The 11,046-nt window shown below is 39.7% G+C and overlaps 1 pseudogene; it reads left to right on the forward strand.

Annotated features, from left to right (window-relative positions):
- Positions 1-225: 225 nt before the first annotated feature.
- LOC115186350 (NLR family CARD domain-containing protein 3-like) lies at positions 226-1,976 on the forward strand (annotated as a pseudogene).
- Positions 1,977-11,046: the final 9,070 nt, after the last annotated feature.

An 11,046-nucleotide genomic window follows, 5' to 3' on the forward strand; every position in this document is an offset into this window, starting at 1 on the left:
AATACCATCAATAATACCAATAATAATATAATCAGTCACACCAGTCTGTAATGCATTATGAAAACATTTACACGTTTATACTGTCAGTTAAGAGAATAAATGATTATAATTTAAACTTTATAACAGTCCTACAATACTGTAGGCATTAAAACAGACGTAATATTAATATCCTCTGTGTTATTTCTTCATTCAGATGAGCTTGCTGTGGTTTGCCAACGTGAACTCAAATCTAATCTAAAGAAGAAGTTTCAATGTGTATTTGAGGGGATCGCTAAACAAGGAAACCCAACACTTCTCAATAAGATCTACACAGAGCTCTACATCACAGAGGGTGGAACAGGAGAGGTCAATAATGAACATGAGCTGAGACAGATTGAGACAATAACCAGGAAACAAGCAAGACCAGAGACTGCAGTCAAATGTAACGACATCTTCAAACCCTTAACTGGACAAGACAAACGTATCAGAACTGTGCTGACAAAGGGAGTTGCTGGCATTGGAAAAACAGTCTCTGTGCAGAAGTTCATTCTGGACTGGGCTGAAGGAAAAGCAAATCAGGATGTCCAATTTGTATTTTCATTCCCTTTCCGGGAGCTGAATTTGATGAAAGGGGACAAACACACTTTCATTGAACTTCTCAATCACTTCTCAATGGAAACCAAACAATCAAGAATCTCCAACAAGTACAAAGTTCTGTTCATCTTTGATGGTCTGGATGAGTGCCGACTGCCCCTAGACTTCCAGAAGAACAAGATCTGTTGGGACGTCACAGAGTCAACCTCAGTAGATGTTCTGCTGACAAATCTCATCAAGGGAAATCTGCTTCCCTCTGCTCTCCTCTGGATAACTACCCGACCTGCAGCAGCCAATAGGATCCCTGTGTTGACCAGGTGACAGAGGTACGAGGGTTCAATGACCCACAGAAGGAGGAGTACTTCAGGAAGAGATTCAGTGATGAGGACCTGGCCAGCAGAATCATCTCACACATAAAGACATCAAGGAGCCTCCACATCATGTGCCACATTCCAGTCTTCTGTTGGATTTCTGCAATAGTCCTCAAACACATGCTGAAACATAAGAGAGAAGAGATGCCCAAGACTCTGACTGAGATGTACACACACCTTGTGGTGTTTCATACCAAACAGAAGAATGAAAAGTATCTTGGGATAGAAGAGACAGGTCCACACTGGAATAAAAAGAGCATTCTGTCACTGGGTAAACTGGCTTTTCAACAGCTAGTGAATGGCAATCTGATTTTCTATGAAGAAGACCTGAAAGAGGCTGGCATTGATGTCAATGAAGCCTCAGTGTACTCAGGATTGTGCACACAGATCTTTAAAGAGGAATGTGGGCTGTACCAGGACAAGGTGTACTGCTTTGTTCATCTGAGCATTCAGGAGTTTCTGGCTGCTTTATATGTGTTCCTCTCATTCAACAACAACAATGAGAATCTAATGGACAAACAGCAAACAAAGTCCAGTATATTTTCTTTGCTGTACAGAGACAAGCCTGAAGTTACTGTCTACAAGAGTGCTGTGGATAAAGCCTTACAAAGTGAGACAGGAAACCTGGACCTTTTCCTCCGCTTCCTTCTGGGCCTCTCACTGGAGTCCAATCAGAAGCACTTACGTGGTCTACTGACAAAGACAAGAAGCAGCTCACAGAGCCATGAAGAGACAGTCAAGTACATCAAGGAGAAGATCAGGGAGAATCCTTCTCCAGAGAGGAGCATCAATCTGTTCCACTGTCTGAATGAACTGAATGACCATTCTCTAGTGGAGGAGATCCAAAGCTACCTGAGCTCAGGAAGTCTCTCAAAACCCAACCTGTCACCTGCACAGTGGTCAGCTCTGGTCTTTGTGTTGCTGACTTCAGAAAAAGAGCTGGATGTGTTTGACCTGAAGAAATACTCCAGATCAGAGGAAGGTCTTCTGAGGCTGCTGCCAGTGGTCAAAGCCTCCAGAGCATTTCTGTGAGTAAATAAAATGACATTTAATTACTTATCATCAGGAAGAAATATTCAGTTTAGAGTAAAATATGTATTATAATATGTATATAATATTATATTGAATAACAAATTGAATCAGATATTCAATCTAGTATTACAATATGACCATACAATTCTAGGAGACGGAAGATGAATCTATATGTTGTTTGGGAATATGAACCAAATGCATCTACCGTTGTCCTTCTACACTACTGGTGTTAAATTAACAGTGTGTTTGTGAAGTCATGATGATCTCTTTGCAGTCTGTCAGGCTGTGGAGTCACAGAGGAAGGCTGTGCTTCTCTGGTCTCAGCTCTGAGGTCAAACCCCTCACACCTGAGAGAGCTGGACCTGAGTAACAATGACCTGAAGGATTCAGGAGTGAAGCTGCTCTCTGCTGGACTGGAGGATCCCCACTGCAGACTGGAGACTCTGAGGTCAGTATTCCTGTAGTTGGTCAACAAGTGATAACTGTTCACCAGATCCACATGTGTTTACCAGACACACATAGTCCACACCATATGTGTTTGGACAGTGAAGCTTACAGTTTTAAATGTGGTGCTATGCTCCAGCATTTTGGATTTGAGATAGAATGTTTCATATTTGGTGACAGTACAGAATGTCACCTTTTATTTGAGGGTATTTTCATACATAGCTGTGTTACTGTTAAGAAAGGAAAGCACTTTATGTATTTAGTTCTCCCATTTCAAAAAGTTGTACATATTCGGACAAATTCACTTATATTGTATTAAAGTAGTCATAAGTTTAGTATTTAGTCCCATATTCCATGCCTGCAGTGATTGCAGCAAGCTTGTGATTCTACTAACTTGTTGAATGCATTTGCAGTTTGTTTTGGTTGTGTTTTGGATTATGTTTTTCCTAATAGAAACTGAATGGTGAATAATGTCCTGTCATTTTGGAGTCACTTCACTTGTATTGTCAGAAAGAATAGAAGATGTTTCTGAACACTTCTACGTTCATGTGGATGCTACCATGATTATAAATAATCATGAATGAATCGTTAATGATGATGAATGAGAAGTTTACAGAGGCACAAAGATCAGACCCCCTCTGTTATTTGTGTTATTCTGTATACTTCTGGCCCTTCTTTGGACACTGTGTTAACTAACCTCCAGATGAGCTTCAATGCCATGCAACTCTCCTTCCGTGGCCTCCAACTGCTCTTAAATACAAGTAAAACTAAATGCATGCTCTTCAACCGATCGCTGCCTGCACCTGCCCGCCTGTCCAGCATCACTACGCTGGACGGTTCTGACTTAGAATATGTGGACAACTACAAATACCTAGGTGTCTGGTTAGACTGTAAACTCTCCTTCCAGACTCACTATAAGCATCTCCAATCCAAAGTTAAATCCAGAATTGGCTTCCAATTTCGCAACAAAGCATCCTTCACTCATGCTGCCAAACATACCCTTATAAAACTGACCATCCAACCGATCCTCGACTTCGGCGATGTCATTTACAAAATAGCCTCCAATACCCTACTCAATAAATTGGATGCAGTCTATCACAGTGCCATCCATTTTGTCACCAAAGCCCCATATACAGTGGGGGAAAAAGTATTTGATCCCCTGCTGATTTTGTACGTTTGCCCACTGACAAAGAAAGGATCAGTTTATAACTTTAATGTTAGGTTTATTTGAACAGTGAGAGACTGAATAACAACAAAAACATCCAGAAAAACTAATGTCAGTAATGTTATAAATTGATTAGCATTTTAATGAGGGAAATAAGTATTTGACCCCCTCTCAATCAGAAAGATTTCTGGCTCCCAGGTGTCTTTTATACAGGTAACGAGCTGAGATTAGGAGCACACTCTTAAAGAGAGTGCTCCTAACCGCAACTTGTTACCTGTAAAAAAGACACCTGTCCACAGAAGCAATCAATCAATCAGATTCCAAACTCTCCACCATGGCCAAGACCAAAGAGCTCTCCAAGGATGTCAGGGACAAGATTGTAGACCTACACAAGGCTGGAATGGGCTACACGACCATCGCCAAGCAGCTTGGTGAGAAGGTGACAACATTTGGTGCGATTATTCGCAAATGGAAGAAACACAAAAGAACTGTCAATATCCCTCGGCCTGGGGCTCCATGCAAGATCTCACCTCGTGGAGTTGCAATGATCATGAGAACGGTGAGGAACCAGCCCAGAACTACACGGGAGGATCTTGTCAATGATCTCAAGGCAGCTGGGACCATAGTCACCAAGAAAACAATTGGTAACGCACTACGCCGTGAAGGACTGAAATCCTGCAGTGCTCGCAAGGTCCCCCTGCTCAAGAATACATATACATATCCGTCAGAAGTTTGCCAATGAACATCTGAATGACTCAGAGGACAACTGGTTGTGTGGTCAGATGAGACCAAAATGGAGCTCTTTGACATCAACTCAACTCGCCGTGTTTGGAGGAGGAGGAATGCTGCCTATGACCCCAAGAACACCATCTCTACCGTCAAACAAGGAGGTGGAAACATTATGCTTTGGGGGTGTTTTTCTGCTAAGGGGACAGGACAACTTCACTGCATCAATTTGACGATGGAAGGGCCATGTACCGTTAAATCTTGGGTGAGAACCTCCTTCCCTCAGCCAGGGCATTGAAAATTGGTTGTGGATGGGTATTCCAGCATGACAATGACCCAAATGACCCAGTATTGACACGGTATTGACACAGTATTGACACGGCTGGATAAAAAACGTACCCGATTTAATCTGGTTACTACTCCTGCCCAGTAACTAGAATATGCATATAATTATTGGCTTTGGATAGAAAACACCCTAAAGTTTCTAAAACTGTTTGAATGGTGTCTGTGAGTATAACAGAACTCATATGGCAGGCAAAAACCTGAGAAGATTCTGTACAGGAAGTACCCTGTCTGACCATTTCTTGGCCTTCTTGATTATCTCTATCCGAAACAGGGGATCTCTGCTGTTATGTGACACTTCCTACGGCTCCCATGGGCACTCAGAAGGCGGCAAAAAGCTGAATCGTGGCTTTGCAGGCTCTGGCTGAAAAAAAGTAGCGCGTTTGGGTAGTGGCTGGTTACAGTACTGTGAGACTCAGGCGCGTGCCCGTGTCGACCGAATGCTTTGTTTTCTTTCCTCTGTTTACCTAAACGCAGATTCCCGGTCGGAATATTATCGCTTTTTTACGAGAAAAATGGCAAAAAAATGGATTTTAAACAGCGGTTGACATGCTTCGAGGTACGGTAATGGAATATTTAGATTTTTTTTGTCACGAATTGCGCCATGCTCGTGACCCTTATTTACACTTCGGATAGTGTCTTGAACGCACGAACAAAACGCCGTTATTTGGATATAACTATGGATTATTTTGGACCAAACCAACATTTGTTATTTAAGTAGCAGTCCTGGGAGTGCATTCTGACGAAGAACATCAAAGGTAATCAAACTTTTGTAATAGTAAATCAGAGTTTGGTCAGGGCTAAACTTGGTGGGTGTCTAAATGGCTAGCCGTGATGGCTGGGCTATCTACTCAGAATATTGCAAAATGTGCTTTCACCGAAAAGCTATTTTAAAATCGGACACCTCGATTGCACAAAGGAGTTCTGTATCTATAATTCTTAAAATAATTGTTATGTTTTTTGTGAACGTTTATCGTGAGTAATTTAGTAAATACACCGGAGGTTTGCGGGGGGTATGCTAGTTCTGAACGTCACATGCTAATGTAAAAAGCTGGTTTTTGATATAAATATAAACTTGATTGAACAAAACATGCATGTATTGTATAACATAATGTCCTAGGTGTGTTATATGATGAAGATCATCAAAGGTTAGTGCTGCATTTAGCTGTCTAATGTGTTTTTGTGACATTATATGCTAGCTTGAAAAATGGGTGTCTGATTATTTCTGGCTGGGTACTCTGCTGACATAATCTAATGTTTTGCTTTCGTTGTAAAGCCTTTTTGAAATCGGACAGTGTGGTTAGATTAACGAGAGTCTTGTCTTTAAAATGGTGTAAAATAGTCATATGTTTGAGAAATTGAAGTAATAGCATTTCTAAGGTATTTGAAAATCGCGCCACGGGATTACACTGGCTGTTGCGTAGGTGGGACGATTTCGAGCCCAGAGAGGTTAATGCATTATGCTTTTTGAAGAAATATTTATTTAATGTATAAGTGAATAGTTTGTTTTACTTTGAAGTTTACGTTTTGACCAATAAGGTCGCTTGTTAAGTTGTGGCCAATGGGAGTTGACCTGGTTAACGGGAGGGAAAAAGACGTTGGTGAAAGGATGGTCGTTTTACCTCAGGACGGTTGGTGAAGAAAAATTATAAAACAAGACGACAGAACTACAACAAAACCCATAGCTACTAAGACATGAAGGGAAATACATGTTTTATTTAATAAAAGAGTTGTTATAATTTAGTTAAAACTTAGTAAAGACTGAAGCTACCGTCTCGTCGTGGAGGTTTTAGCCAGCCTAGAGGTTAGCCTAGCATCGTGTGACACCGGGAGATAATTGCTTGGGAAGCTTAACGAGTTCGTGTTGCCATGGGGATATCGGTTACTAAGGAGGACTGTCTGCATGGGGAGCTGTGCTTCCCTGGACTTTGTGAGGAAACCTGCATGGAACTGCCATACTTCGCTGAGGGAATATCTACCAAGCAGTGAGTAACCACAATATGAGGTGCTTAATTTGGACACGGGTTGTGCACGACTCATTGGGGTTTATTATTTTTTTATTTCTTTTAAAATAAAGGTGAAATAAAGAAATAAATAGGTAATGGTGAGAGGTTAGCATGTTTTGTTGTAGCCTCTGTTATTGGTAATGGTGAGAGGTTAGCATGTTTTGTTGTAGCCTCTGTTATTGGTAATGGTGAGAGGTTAGCATGTTTTGTTGTAGCTTCTGTAATTGGTAATGGTGAGAGGTTAGCATGTTTTGTTGTAGCTTCTGTAACTTTCTCACTCATTATTATTCATGATTCATTCATGATTGTTCTTAATCATGGCATCATCAGGATGCTTTTAGTAGTGTTTAGAAACATGTTATCTACTCACTTGTAAATAAAATGACTCCAGTCACCATCTGTAATGAACACGATGGGAGACAGAGAGCTGGTTTCAAGCGCAGGGCTCAGCAGGTGTTTATTGTAAAGGACCACAGGAGGAGGCAGGTAGCTGGGTCCAGGGGCAGGCAGAAGGTCATACACAGGGGGTCCAAAAAGGCAACAGTACAGGCAGGGAAACGGCAAAAGGCATCATTAGTGAGGCAGGCAAAAACTATCATTCACGGGAGGAGTAAATTACGGGAAATGCAGCACTCCGAATAGCCTTGTGTCACAAAACAAACAACACTTCACAATGATGGGGGTGCAAAGAACTGAACTAAATAGAGTTTGATAATGACATACAGGTGTGTGAACAGGTGATCAGAATTCAGGTGACTGGGATCTGGAGAGTGAGCTGCGTTCAGGGGATCTACGTGTTTGAGAGTGTGAGCTGGAAGCAGACGTTACACCATCCACCATTTTAATTTTGGGCACAACCCAAAACACAACCAAAACAAACTGCAAAATCAATCAACGAGTTTGAGTCACAAGCTTGATGTAGTCGCTGCGTTAAAGGAATATCGGAACAAATACTCAACTTGTGACTACTTTAAGCCACTATGAGTGAATTGGTCAGAAAACATATGACTTCTTTAAATAGGGGGACTAGATACATAAAGTGCTTTGATTTTTCTAAATGGTGAAACAGAAATGTATGAAAATATCCTCAAATAAAAGGTGACATTATAAACTGTCACCTCATATGAAACAGTTGATCTGAAATCCAAAAAGTTGGCGTTTAGAGCCACATTTAAAATGTTATCTTCACTGTCAAAATAGATATGGTGTGGACTGAATACTCAATACAATCTAAATCTGATACCTCACTGTCTGTCTTTTGACTGATACTGCTTTTAAACTGGTCTGGTCAGTCTACTCAAATATTTGTACTATACATGTTTCTATCTGCAGGCAAAACGTTGATAATTTGTAATTTATAATATGATACATTCATTTCTGAATAGATATCGCAGGTTTCATGACTGATATATCTGAATATGTTGAAGAAATATACTGCTACTATTTTCACCACCAAAGAATAGCTGTGTGATTTTAATATGATTTGACTCTTTGCAGGCTGTCAGGCTGTCTAGTCACAGAGGAAGGCTGTGCTTTTCTGGTCTCAGCTCTGAGGTCAAACCCCTCACACCTGAGAGAGCTGGATCTGAGTAACAATGACCTGAAGGATTCAGGAGTGAAGCTGCTCTCTGCTGGACTGGAGGATCCCCACTGCAGACTGGAGACTCTGAGGTCAGTATTCCTGTAGTTGGTCAACAAGTGTTTTGTTGTATCCTCTGTTATTGGTAATGGTGAGAGGTTAGCATGTTTTGTTGTAGCCTCTGTTATTGGTAATGGTGAGAGGTTAGCATGTTTTGTTGTAGCCTCTGTTATTGGTAATGGTGAGAAGTTAGCATGTTTTGTTGTAGCCTCTGTTATTGGTAATGGTGAGAGGTTAGCATGTTTTGTTGTAGACTCTGTTATTGGTAATGGTGAGAAGTTAGCATGTTTTGTTGTAGCCTCTGTTATTGGTAATGGTGAGAAGTTAGCATGTTTTGTTGTAGCCTCTGTTATTGGTAATGGTGAGAGGTTAGCATGTTTTGTTTTAGCCTCTGTTATTGGTAATGGTGAGAGGTTAGCATGTTTTGTTATATTCTCTGTTATTGGTAATGGTGGGAGGTTAGCATGTTTTGTTGTAGTCTCTGTTATTGGTAATGGTGAGAGGTTAGCATGTTTTGTTTTAGCCTCTGTTATTGGTAATGGTGAGAGGTTAGCATGTTTTGTTATATTCTCTGTTATTGGTAATGGTGAGAGGTTAGCATGTTTTGTTGTAGCCTCTGTTATTGGTAATGGTGAGAGGTTAGCATGTTTTGCTTTAGCCTCTAACTTTCTCTCTCATTATTATTCATGATTCATTCTTGATTTGTATTAATCATGTTATCATCAGGGTTCATTTAGTAGTGTTTAGAAACATGTTATCTACTCACTTAGACAGAAAATTACTCCAGTCACAATCCACCATTTTAATATTTGGCAAAACACAACCAAAACACAACCAAAACAAACTGCAAGTGCAATCAACGAGTTTGAGTCACAAGCTTAAAATGTAATCATTGTGTTCAAGGAATATCAGACCAAATACTAAACGTTTGACTATGACCATTTCAAATAGGGGGACTAGATACATAAAGTGCTTTCATTTTTCTAAATGGTGAAACAGATATGTATGAAAATATCCTCAAATAAAAGGTGACATTATATACTGTCACCTCATATGAAACATTTGATCTGAAATCGAAAATGTTGGAGTTTAGAGCCACATTTAAAATGTTATCTTCACTGTCAAAATAGATATGGTGTGGACTGTATACTCAATACAATCTAAACCTGATACCTCACTGTCTGTCTTTTGACTGATACTGCTTTTAAACTGGTCTGGTCAGTCTACTCATATTTGTACTATACATTTCTCTCTCTACAATTAATAGTGTGATCTTTTATAATAATTATACATTCATTAATTTATGAATAGATTGTGGCAGGTTTCAGGACACTGATGTATCTGAATATGTAGAAAAAATATACTGCCACTATTTTCACCACCAAAGAATAGCAGTGTGGTTTTAATATGATTTGACTCTTTGCAGGCTGTCAGGCTGTCTAGTCACAGAGGAAGGCTGTGCTTCTCTGGTCTCAGTTCTGAGGTCAAACCCCTCACACCTGAGAGAGCTGGACCTGAGTAACAATGACCTGAAGGATTCAGGAGTGGAGCTGCTCTCTGCTGGACTGGGGAATCCCCACTGTAAACTGGAGACTCTGAGGTCAGTATTCCTGTAGTTGGTCAACAAGTGATAACTGTTCACCAGATCCACATGTGTTTACCAGACACACATAGTCAACACCATATGTGTTTGGACAGTGAAGCTTACAGTTTTAAATTTGGTGCTATGCTCCAGCATTTTGGATTTGAGATGTTTCATATTAGGTGACAGTACAGAATGTCACCTTTTATTTGAGGGAATTCATACATATCTGTGTTACTGTTTAAATATGAATAGTGAATAATAACGAATAACAAAGTTATAGAGGCACAAAGATCAGAATAAATGCTAACCTCTGTTATTGGTAATGGTGAGAGGTTAGCATGTTTTGTTGTAGCCTCTGTTATTGGTAATGGTGTGAGATTAGCATGTTTTGTTGTAACCTCTGTTATTGGTAATGGTGAGAGGTTAGCATGTTTTGTTGTATCCTCTGTTATTGGTAATGGTGAGAGGTTAGCATGTTTTGTTGTATCCTCTGTTATTGGTAATGGTGAGAGGTTAGCATGTTTTGTTGTAGCCTCTGTTATTGGTAATGGTGAGAGGTTAGCATGTTTTGTTGTAGCCTCTGTTATTGGTAATGGTGGGAGGTTAGCATGTTTTGTTGTAGCCTCTGTAACTTTCTCACTCATTATTATTCATGATTCATTCATGATTTGTATTAATCATGTTATCATCAGGATTGATTTAGTAGTGTTTAGAAACATGTTATCTACTCACTTAGACAGAAAATTATCCAGTCATCATCCACCATTTTATTATTGGGCAAAACACAACCAAAACAAACTGCAAATGCAACCAACTAGTTTACAACCAAACACTAATATTTTGACTACTTTAATACGATATAAATGAATTGGTCAGAATACTTATGACTTCTTTAAATAGGGGGACTAGATACATAAAGTGCTTTCATTTTTCTAAATGGTGAAACAGAAATGTATGAAAATATCCTCAAATAAAAGGTGACATTATATACTGTCACCTCATATGAAACATTTGATCTAAAATTCAAAATGTTGGAGTTTAGAGCCACATTTAAAATGTTATCTTCACTGTCAAAATAGATATGGTGTGGACTGTATACTCAATACAATCTAAATCTGATACCTCACTGTCTGTCTTTTGACTGATACTGCTTTTAAACTGGT

The sequence above is a fragment of the Salmo trutta genome, unplaced genomic scaffold (genome assembly GCF_901001165.1).
Source record: "Salmo trutta unplaced genomic scaffold, fSalTru1.1, whole genome shotgun sequence".
NCBI classification, from domain to species: domain Eukaryota; kingdom Metazoa; phylum Chordata; class Actinopteri; order Salmoniformes; family Salmonidae; genus Salmo; species Salmo trutta.